The sequence below is a fragment of the Thermobia domestica genome, chromosome 7, assembly GCF_964235325.1.
Source record: "Thermobia domestica chromosome 7, izTheDome1.hap1.1, whole genome shotgun sequence".
Classification (NCBI taxonomy): Eukaryota; Metazoa; Arthropoda; class Insecta; order Zygentoma; family Lepismatidae; genus Thermobia; species Thermobia domestica.
In genome coordinates, this window is record NC_137460.1 from 104,231,796 (window position 1) to 104,244,020 (window position 12,225).

At 35.0% G+C, this 12,225-nt stretch overlaps 1 protein-coding gene across 1 annotated transcript in view; it reads left to right on the forward strand.

Annotated features, from left to right (window-relative positions):
• Positions 1 to 12,225, forward strand: part of LOC145690296 (uncharacterized) — a 972,285-nt gene that overhangs the window by 539,727 nt on the left and 420,333 nt on the right. The gene's annotated exons all lie outside the window — the stretch shown is intronic.

Here is a 12,225-nt window from a genome sequence, read left to right on the forward strand (position 1 = left end):
CACTCGAATGTAGTTTTTAAATGCGAATATATTATTTTGCTTAGCAAATAGTTTCTTGGTGTTTAAAAACATTGACTTTTTTTAAATAAAGATTCAGGTAATTTGTTAATTGCCTGTTAGTGGGAATTGTAAAAACAGGAATTGTCAAAAAGGGTCTTTCTTTCTCTCTTTTTCTTCTATTGTTCCTGAAGAGTTCCACTAGTAATTGTGATCTTTATTACATCAATAAAGTTAGCATTTCTGTCGAATGTCAGAACGAAAGAAGATAAAATTAAAACATAGTGCTCTTATTGAAATATGATTTATCACTAAACCAACAGGCAATTATGAGTGTTTATTCTTGCAAGTGATACAAGTAAGGAATGAAAAATATTCACTAAAAGTGTGACTTATATCCGTGAATGTACTTATTACAGTCGTACTAGCGTGTAAGACAATTAAACATACCAAAATGTATCAAAATGTTGTTGTTTAACCATAGTTGAATGCAGACTTTTTCAATTACAAGTCTGTTGATTTTACAGCAAGCGTGAAGTTTATTTATGTCATTTGCTCAAGCAGGCGCATTCTTTCAGAAGATACTGTGTATAATGCAAAGTATCCTTTATGAATCAATGAATCATCTGTATGCAACAAGTTTAATGATTGAACAGTACAGGGAAAGTCATGCCATTTGTAGTAAAGACAAGTTTCTTTCATATTCATTCTTGCAGACTTTTTCTTTCTTGAACCAACGAAATAGATGCGATTACCAGTGACGGATCTAGAAGGTAAGAACTGGGGGTGTAACCAGATCTCAAACTATGATAGGTATACCATGAGTTTACTATAAACTTTTAACATATATAAACAATAGCTTAAATTATTTTTGTCACTGAGAAAACTGGGGGTCCTAGTTCCCCCGGCCCCGGGATAGATCCGCCACTGGCGATTACGTACACTTGTTGATACATTTTAATGCCTACAGTTATGTCAAATGAGTTTAATGCAAACATGATAGAATCAAAATATTAATGTATTGCTTGATAAAGTCTAAAGTCTTAACGATAATTTCCTTAAAATACTTCTTTTTAGGTCACATGCCAGGTATTCGTTGTATCTTAAAAAATTGCCAGATCCCAGTACTGCAAGGACGAAAAAGTCTGATATTTGTATAAATAATCTATATTAATTTATTTATAAATATACAGTATTTTTTTTCTTATGATACTGGTGTGTTTGTAAGATTTGGTAAACATATCTAAAATGTACTTTTAAAAAAAATATCAATTTGCATTCATTATCAAGATAAACATTACATTATTTTGATTCGATCGTGTATGTATTCGTTTATTTGTTCATTAATTGGGGCCTTAAGATGAAAAAGAATGTAAGTCACAACTACCAAATTTTTAGAAAAATTAAACTAAAAGTTTGAGCCAAAGCCCTCATACTTAACGGTAACGTAATCCTTGGACAGCTGCAGAAACTAAACTAATGCTTTACTGGCTTTATCACACCACAGACATGGATTCTTACTGCCAAAAAAATTAATTTTCGACTTTTTGTGACTTACAGGCTTTTCCACGTCAATGACGCAGGCTTTTCCACGTCAATGACTCAATTATTCTGATAATTTTCAGAAAATAATAACAAATTAAATAAACAGTGAAATTGATTGAAATCTTCAGATTAATTTTAGATCTTATGCTCTGTAAACTGAACAAGACTGAGGCAAATGTAAGTGTTAATGAAGGAATGTTTAAATTTATGAAGTGGAAGCAAGTGAAGACCGCCAAAGCACAGTTTTAGAATGTTAGAAGCTACTAATTTATATAATTTTGCAATAAGGAAGAATCAAACTTCTTTCACTGGAACACGAACTAGTTACTTTTTTTGCAATAAGTATTATTTAAACCTAAAAGTCAATTAAACGTACTTCAAGACATTTCTTTATTTTGTCAACTATAACACCATACAATGGAATAAATATACAAAGGTCTAACCTTAAATCTAATTCCAGTTTTGTAGTGAAATAAGAAAAGTAACTAACTTTATTATGTTGTTAATTTATATAAACACGTATGAAATTTATGATTAATTTTACATATTGAGGCACATTAATAATTATTATGAGTCCGCAAATCGTATACTTCAAAATCGGAAACTTCGGATTTTGACCATCATTTCTTACACCATAATTTTTAGTTTATTTTCTCATTTTTCTTTCTTTTTTCTCTTCTCCTCTCTTCCATTCTTCCGAAAGAATCAATTTCTGCTGTCAGGGGGCGGGATTTCGTAATCGCACTGTATAATCTAAATTAGCTGTATGCAAATGGATTACGCTTTTCGAAATGAAATAATGGTTCCTGTTACTTTTTATTCGATAAGGTCACTCTTTCTTTTCCCCCCTTTCCGTTCCTTTGCATGCAGCCGAGAGTTAAATTTACGTTCACCAGATTCGTGGCCAGGACTTCTACTTTTCTCTCTCTCTTTAACTTTACTCTCTTCTCTTCTCTATTCTATACTCTAGTTCCCTTCAGCTGCGTTGTTCTCTACGAAAATGGGTTTTTGACCAAGAAGAGGATATTTTCCTGCTTCTAAGGAAGGCCAGCTCTATATTCTGTATCCTCAGGGCAATGGCCATACTTCCTTCGCTCTCTTGTCCTAAATTTTACTTCCACCATATTCTCATATCGGTCTCTTCCCCTTTTCCTCTAATTTTTTTCCCTCTTTCTTTCTATGTGTACATTCCTCTTGTACTTAAAGTTGCTTATCGACGCATTCTCACACACTTTCTACCAATGACTTCCTTCTCGTACTCCTGTAGTGGTATAGGGAGTGCCAGCCTCTTCCTTTATCTTCGTAATTTCAAATTGTACCCACGATAGCAATTACATAAGTTTAGTTATCTTCTCTCTCTCATTTATTTTCTTTGTGTCCACCTAGTCCTCTTATTCCCCCCTCTTCCTCGTCCGTTTTGCTAGAATTTCATTTCATTCTTTTAATATCTCATCCCGACACAGGGTGCTCATAAAGTTGGACTATAAATTCCGGAAATAGTATGCATCCGGTGGCTGTATGATGTAATCCTGTGAGAATTACAAGATACTAGAGTACCGAAATTCGAAATTTCAGATTAATTATTCACGATATCTTGCTCTAGGAAGAGGGAAAATATAATGAAATGAATGCGAACCCAATATTTTGATGGATAGAAATTTTAATATTCTTAACGTAATGCCACTATGGGTACTTAAACGATGTACTTGAATAAGAGATATGTAGATTTCGAAAGAATCTGGAAAGGTAATATGCAAAGATATTATATTTTAGTTTTCTAGTTACTGCTGTGGTGAATTCTTAGAGCCCAAAACAAGCTGGAACTTGTGATATTACAGAGAAAAGGCAAATGATCCTTCCAACATCTCTGGTATCGAAGTAGATATTGTTCAAGCGTATGAAGAAATGAAGTTAATCTTTAATCCAGTTTTTTTCTTATAAGAAATTTTTAAAAGGGCTTATAGGAGTACCGTGATTCAGTAAAAAGAGCTTACCATTGTTGCAAAAAGTATCTGGTTTTGACTCATTTCAAGTGAATTTTTGGTCAACAATATTAGGTCTGTGGGAGTTTCTCGGGGTTTTCCACTTTTCTTCTGCATTCTCATTCTACCAATTATGCCATGATTGTTCACTTTCATTACTCATCCTTCTCCTTTAACTCGGACATTGTGATAAAGACTATTTTGAATGGGTTCCGTGTACCTTTCAGTAATTTCTTGTTTGAGAGTTTCACATAACTATCTCGTAAAATAAGTTTAGAACTTCACTCAATAAAATGAATTTTAGATTTTGAAACTGACTCTGATTTAATATGTTTCAATTAAAATAGTTAGTATTTTATTTTTCATTCAATGCGGATTTATCATTTTCTTACATAAATTTACCAAATAAAAAAAATACTTACATATGACAATATTTTCGGGTTTACAATTTTAAAATATTAAAATACTAAAATTTTAGAATGAATTGTTAGAAAAGATACTTAACTTCAACTTAATATACACTTTGCCGTATAGGAATTCGTGAAATTTCAAGTATATAATGTGCTAACGGTCTCGCCTTGGGAGCAAGCAATCCTGGGTGTGATCCCCGATCAGGATACTCGGTCGAAAAGGTGTAAGTGCTTTTTCAGGCTAGGCATCCTAAGTGTGTTTTTCTGAGTTTTCCTCATTGACACCAGGCAAATTCCGGGACGGTACTTAACACTCACATCTCAGGCCGCATCCTTCCTTTCCCCTCTCGCTGAGAGACATCATCCCTCATACGTAGCGAGCTTAAGCCTGTAGATGCTAGCAATGCCCAAAAATATGTATAAATAAATAAATAAATAAAGCGTACAATGTGAAACGTAAGGTTCTTGATTGTCCCCGGAAGAGGATACAAACTCGAAAGATTATTCTGTATCCCCACAAACTGTAATACGGAAGAACATATGGAGAAGAAAACTGCGTTGAGAATGCCAAAGATTGTTTTCTTAATTAAATGTAATATTTTCAGTCATTATGTCATATCTTCCAGACACACCAACAACTATTTCAGACTTGATGCTCTGGGAAGTCATTGTTTGATTTCACACTATCTAAACATAAGAGTATATACGCATATATTCACCATTTTCGTAGTGTTATAGCATTGTTGTTGGTGGTGATCAACGGTTTCAAAACTGCAATCCGACCGAGGATACTAAAATTATGCCACTCTCGTTGGGCTGTGATTGCCATAATAGACTATTTCCAGTGAGGACTGAGTTCCGAAATCACTGAGTTGAGTTGAGTTGATTTTGAGTTTAACGTCCCGTTCAGCAGGGGGGCTATATGAGACGTGGACCTACTGATTAACGTGAAATCCGAACCACATGAGCTCCCGCCGGAAATCGAACCCGGGTCTCCCACGCCATTCACTGAGTTCAGTACTCCGTGATACTTGTCACCGAGGATTCTCTCCCGTTTACTGTCAATGCTTGAAATTACTAAAGAAGAAATATACAACAATCTACATTATTATACTTCCAATTGCATGAAATCCATTAAACGACCAATGGAAATTCACAAATGCCACAACACAACACAATTTGGAATAACACAACAAAATTTAATACGTTTGTAGATTATGACATATTTAGAACCGAGAAGAAAGGGAGAAAAACAAAGGAAGCTAAAAGAACTCTTTACAGATATTATTTGGCCACAGATTCTGTTAGCCATTGTATGCATATGCAGGGCCTCTCAGGCCCTGTGGGATTTTATTTTCAAAGCTTTTGCAGATTTATTCAATCAATAAGTCTTGTTATTTGTGTATTCTTTTAACGTTATTTTATGTATTCATTAGTAGCATTAGAATATTTTTTGAGCTATCTGTAAATCAGTAAAATTTGATTTATTTTAGTAACCCCTTAAATGAATATGCAGGGCCTGGGAGGACCTAATGAAATAATAATGGTGTGCGAATTATTTGACACATTTTTGTAAATAAAATTGATTCTAAATGAAATGTTATTTAGTTTTACTACTTCATTTTGTTATTATTGTGCTTATTTGTAATTAAGTCTTATGTATAGTTGCTTATTTTATACCCAGTAGATGACACTGCAATACATATGCAAACTGTTACCAATCGTTTGTTTATAAGAATTTTTATAGAATCTATCAGCCATTTATTTAGAATTTTTCTGCTAACTTATTTCCTTTGTTCGAACAGTGACAGCAACGGAATTGTTACAATAAGGTTTTATATAATATGTATCTTCTACTGTTGCTTTATTTTGTGTCTTGGTGCAATCTGCAGTGCCAAGTTACATTGGTGTGCAATTTGTGTTAGTTCTCAGTTTCAGCGCAAAATGGCATTGTACGTCTATTGAAAGATCAACTACGAAGAGAGTGTGTATCAAGGATGTTATAAAATAGAGGATCTGCCCATACAACAAAATCGTGAAGCCATACGTCATAGTTCTGCCACACCTACTCTGCCCGCTCCGCGCCACTAAGATCGCAATGTTCCGAGCCAACAAACATGGCGGAAACGTGAGTAGCCAATCAGACGTACCAACTCAGACGATGCTCAGTTGTTTCTCGGCTTCACTGAGCTCATAAGATGAAGATACGTATGGGCAGATCCTCTATTTTATAACATCCTTGGTGTGTATAGATTTTGCCCGTTTTGTAAATGAGTGCCCTGATGATAGTGTACTGTCGAACAGTAGTAGTGAGAAATCTGAAGATGAGGAATCCAACAATACAGTTCATCAAGGAAGTGTAACTGATGGATATTTCGATACGTCATCAGGCTCTGAAAGCTCTAGTGAGAGCGACGCTAATCATGATTCATCTATTAGTGATTCCGATACACTTTTTAGTCGAAACGAAACAATTTGGAGCAAAAAAAAAAAAAAAAAAAAAACTTCAGACACACAATATAATGAAGTTTTTCCCAGGCGTTTCAAAGGGAGTAAAAGCAATACGTCCAAAAGATGCGCTTGACTGTTTCATTTCAAAGTAAAACATGAATGATATTTTACACTATAGAAAACTCGAGGGAAGAAGGATAATCACATTAAAACGAAAGGAGTGGAATATGGTAGTCTGTACAAAATGAATGCTTTTCTTGGCGTTTTGTTACTACCAGGAGTAGAAAACAAAAAGCTCTGATGTAACAAGCAGGAAATTTTTCCTCTCTATGAAGTCCAAACCAATGTTCATAGCCACTATGTCTATCAACAGGTTTCAAGACATAAAGAAAGCTTTATGATTTGACGATAAACGTACAAGGCAAATCCGTCTTGAAAATGATAAAACAATCACCTGGACGTTTTGAGTGGGAAATATTTCTGGGAAACTGTAGAAAAGTGATTGTTCCGAGTGAAGAATTTACTGTAGATGAACAGCAAGTGCCACTGCGAGATAGGTTTAGGTTCATTCAATACATGCCAAGAAAACCTTCAAAGTACGTAATAAAAATATTTTGGTTATGCGGCGCTCGATCATCATATCCCGTTGATGGTAAAGAAGAAAATCAAAAGAAACTAGTTGTAAAAATCTGTGAATGAATGTATACAAAGACCTCTACAAAACTGACTCTTGTCCTCAAGAAATATTACTATAGATAATTTCTTTGATAGTGTTGATCTGGGTGAGTATATGCTACTACAATGACTTCCGATTATGGGAACGCTAAGGCAAAACAAATGCGATATTCCTATTGAAATGAGAGTCTCATCTCATAGAGAAGTAGGTTCATCAATGTTTGCATTCAAGCAAAATGTCACTATAGTCAGCTAAGTGCCAAAGAAAAAGAAGGCACCATCTATCATGATAAGGCAGTTGATGAAAATAGTCAAAAGAAAGAAAGTGATTATAAACTGCTACATCAAAAGTAAATTCGGAGTTGATGTTATGGGTCAAGAAGTTAGAGACTATACATGCAAAAGACAAACTAGAAGGTGGCCCGTTGCTCTCAGGTCAAATATAATGGATGTGGCAGCAATAAACAGTCACGTTGTTTTCAGGATGCAGATTGCAAATTAATATGGCAACAAGAAAGACAATCGTCGTGTATTACAGAAACTGGCAGAAAATTTAATGAAACCCAAGATGATTCTACGATCATAAATACTCAACTTGCCACTAGCAAATGTTAGTGTTTTGAAGATATGTGGAACTGGAAACTATCAGCGAGTGACAAAAAGCAGGACAAATAGCAAAAAGAAGATGCGAATCTTGCTCATAAAGTATTCACAGAAAGAGTGCATTGGCATACTGCATGTGTGGCAAAAGTATTTGTAAAGAACACAGCAAAATGATTTGCAAACCCTAATTCATGCGTTTTGTACAAATATTTTTTTCTCAAAACTGCTAAACAATGATGTCATTTCCATACAAGTATATCAGTAATTGCATAAATACTCCCCTTTTATGATTATAGCACCATTTCACACAGGTATAAACAGAATTTTAAAATAAAGTACAAAATTATGACAAAAGTATATTTGTAGAAAATACTACAGTCGTGTTTTTGTATTTTCTACTATTTGTAATAAATATAATGTAATTGTAAACATTGTTTTAAAACTTTTAATCTTATGAAAATGCCCATTGTTAATCTATTGTGTAAAAAATTAAGCCATAATAGGGCTGTAAGTAGTAATTTGTATCAAATTTCAAGTAAAATTATTTAAACCCTTTGAATAACATACAAGGCCTCGGAGGCCCTGCATATGCATTAGTGTATATTTACTGAACCATGCATTAACCTTGATGAGAGTTCCTCGAAATAATGGGTATCTTAGGTGTCAGCTAACAGTATACTAACAATTTGGCCTCTTTGAAACTCAGAAAGGTTTTCCATTTTGCATCATTACTGTCTACCCACTTCAACACATCCTTCCGTTCTACCCTGTCTGGCTAACTACCTAGATACAATCAAAAAATACACCATTTGTAACGGCCAGGTACTGCGGACATATCCTGCGGGAGAGATGCTATCTCACATGTCTTAGGTGCTGCAAACTACAGATGTTCCATTATTTTTATAGCAACTTGTATCATAAAAAACATTGTGGAAAGTAAGGTGATAAGATTTATATTGATTGATGATAAATCAAAACAATCAGGATAAACTGATTGACGATTTAACGTCATTTCTTACATTCAAATGAAGATTTAAGGAAGAACCATTTGTATGGAATCTGTTAAATTTACTACAGGTGAGCTATCAGCTATAATGTTTGTGCTTATTTATAATGATCTCTGTCAGAAGAATGAAGGGAAATTAGCCCATGCAACAACTCACACAACTCTTTGGAAGGAAAAGCGGAAGAAATAACTATATATGAAGGAATAAGAATTTATGTAACCATATCAACCGACTACATAACTAACCGCTAAATAGACAACAATTTTCCGTTTGTTTGTCATCATTGAATTGATACAAAAACAGGTAATAATAAAGATTATCATTCTTATTTCTGTGTATGTTCAATATCACAGTTATCTGCAACACCATTTAATAGGTGTACTCTCCTTTTGCCATGGTATGTATATACACACACCTAAACAAATTTACATGAAATAATTTACACAAACTTTAGAGTCCGCAGGGAAATTGCATTACCATAATACAGTATGTGAATATGTAAGCAATGGTAACACCCGGAAACTTCTGTATCGCACACGATACATTTGAATAATTGTATTATTGCCATTGAACAGTGTTTGTGTTTGCGAAGACGGAAGAGAAGAATGAATGATTAATTAGTGTTTACACCAATATTGATGCAGTATGTTGCCACATTTATCCTAATTCTCCTTTAACCAGTGCGTATCAATTAAATCAGTCTTTGTTTTCCTTTTTCACAAAAAGTTACAAACAGATGAATTTAGGAAGTTATGCAATGCGTAACTTGACAGGAGCCATAGAGATAATAAAGTCGACACACAAACTTAGCATTCCAGCATGTACATACAAAGAGTAAATCCATTGAATGACGTAGACTTACTCATTCACCCATCGAAACTATTAGGCGTAAAATTTATGTATATCATCATCATCATCATAGGTATTCTACCATTATTGGCAGGTCACTTGCCGCAACTGAGAAGCTTCCGTACTCCACGGTTTACCGATTACCTTTTCGTCTTCACGTACGATTTTTCAGTTTTGATGTCGTGCATTAATTGTAGTCTCCTTCGTCCCTCCCTCTCTTTCCTGCCACCATACCCTCTAGCACTGGTATGATACTTCTTAGCCAATGTTCCAGGCAATTTCTATTCTTCTTCTTCTTAATAATATCTAAAATTCTTCTTTTCTTTCCCCACCATTTCTAACACCCTATCATTCATTGTCCGCTCGATCCACCTAATTCTCTACATTCTTCTTCACACCCACATTCCGAAGTTTTTAGTCGCTTTTTCATCACTTTTGGGTAAGGTTTATGTTTCTGACTCATACAGTACAACAGTCCACAAATCTATGTATAAATGTTACACGCATTTTGTATAACTGTCGTTCTTACAACATTGGCTACAGATAAAATGAGATTTTGCTAAATGCAGTCCCGTAAGAGAGTTGAACGTTTTTTGAGTACGGCCTTGAAATATTTAAATAATCTTCTAGTACTCTAGACCACTGGCTCAAATCCCGAGGGAATGAGAGGGACATGTCACCTTCAATGTTTTAATGTTGGAATCTGGGAAGACTTTCCCCCCCTCCAATAATCCAATTTGAAATGTGTTTCCTTGGTGAGAAATGTGATGATTTGTGTTCGATTGTTACAAAGAAAATTGAGTTCATGTCCCCCAGAATAAGCCTCAAATCTGCCCACCTCCAGAAGTCGAAGACAACTCTAGTCCCCTAATCCTCCATAGCATCGTTTTTCAACTTTATAAATATTTTGAACATCGTTTAAGAAAAATTATGGGAACGGTGTTACCCATCCCCTTCCTTTTGATGTTAAAGACAGATTTGCACCGCTCCTCTAGATTGTACTTATTACATGATTTTGAGAGATACAACCCTCAAAGCAAAGAGCGAGAGTTGAAGATCCTTCTGACTTCATTCTGCTTTGTTTTTGTCTAACAATTACTTTAAAACAAGAAAGAAGAGTGAATTTTCCTCATATCTACTCTAAGGACATCATTTATAAGGTCAAACGATAATCAGAGTTTTGAGTAAACGTTTTATACTCATACAAAATCTGCGAATACCTTTTGTAAGTATTCAGCACCGTCAGATAAAAGAACCATGCTAAAAGCACTCTGCGTGCCATGTTGAGCGATATATACATAGTAGAAGCAACTCTTACACACGCATACAACTAAAATATAATCTTGCAGCGGAGTATACAATGTATCATTTGTGCTATGCGACTAAATCAACTCTCGTCCTGCGATTGTTGCTGCAAGCTGTGGGATTGTTGCTGCGTGAGTTGTAATGTGACGATAACAACAAGCACCACACAAAGCCCACAGCCAGTCCCCCTTTCCCCCTTTTTCTCTTAACACTTCCACCTCCGCTGGAGATAAAACATAGCGAGATAGTGCCAGCGCCGGGTGACCAAGTACTATTAAAGGGACATAATTTGCATGTTGCTAAAACCAGGAAACTTTAAATAAGATGGGAAGAGCTAATGTTTGCTTCACACTTATACCAGTATCTTCAGCACTTTCAACATCCCTCTATAGTATATGGTATATTCATATAAAATATGCTTCTAGTAACCTGAAATACATATGGGAGCATTTTTTTCCCTTTATATTCCTGTAGCCTTCATCTTTCACTATAGGGTGGAATTCTTAACAGTGAGATTTTCAACATGTTTTCAAATGAGTACGAATGTACTGTATCTACTGTAGATTCTGTAGTACAAAACTATTTGTTCATGATTTTTTCTTCAATTTAATTGGCATGAGAAAACAATTTCATTAAAATAATTCCGAATTTATCAATACGTGATCTTTTAAATAACTCAGTTGAAGAGTACAGTTATCTTTCGTAATGCGGGGGGAGTGGACGTAGCAAACAAAACATTAACTAATCTTAAACACGTTTTCTGAGTTCTGCGTTTTCAAGACATTCTATAAGAATGTGCCGAGTACTCAGCGACATAACATAATACGGTTAACATAATGCAAGCGTATATTGGTACGCTCTATGGAAGAACGAGTCAGATCTAAGTGTATGTGATACGCAACAAACGCCTAATCTTTCCGGCTAATGCGTGACAAAATTTTGACAATTTATGAAAACTTGTTTCACAGAATTCAACTTCTCGTTCTCCTATTTTCATACCTTGTCAGTAAGAGGACATATTGTTAAAAGAGAAGCTATAAGGATCGGAGCACGGTAGAAAGTGCTCCGAAATATAATCTCAAGACAGCATGGTTGAGTGATGTGTTGTCGGCTACGTCGTTTCCCTGAATATTAGTGTGTGCCGGTGTCACCGGGATTTGTTACCTCTGGAAATCTTTACCCACCTGTCGGTTCCTGGTTACGTCAAAGAAGTCAAATGTTACACTATAAATTGATACCACTCCGTGGTATCTCTTAACAGGTGCAATCAATTTTACCAAGATGGCTTTATATCCGAAAATTTGGTAGGGGGTAATATTTTCCTAGGAAATTTATACCCTCCTGTAGGTTTTTGGTTACTTCAAAAACAAACTCAAATGTTGCATTATAAGTTGATACCAC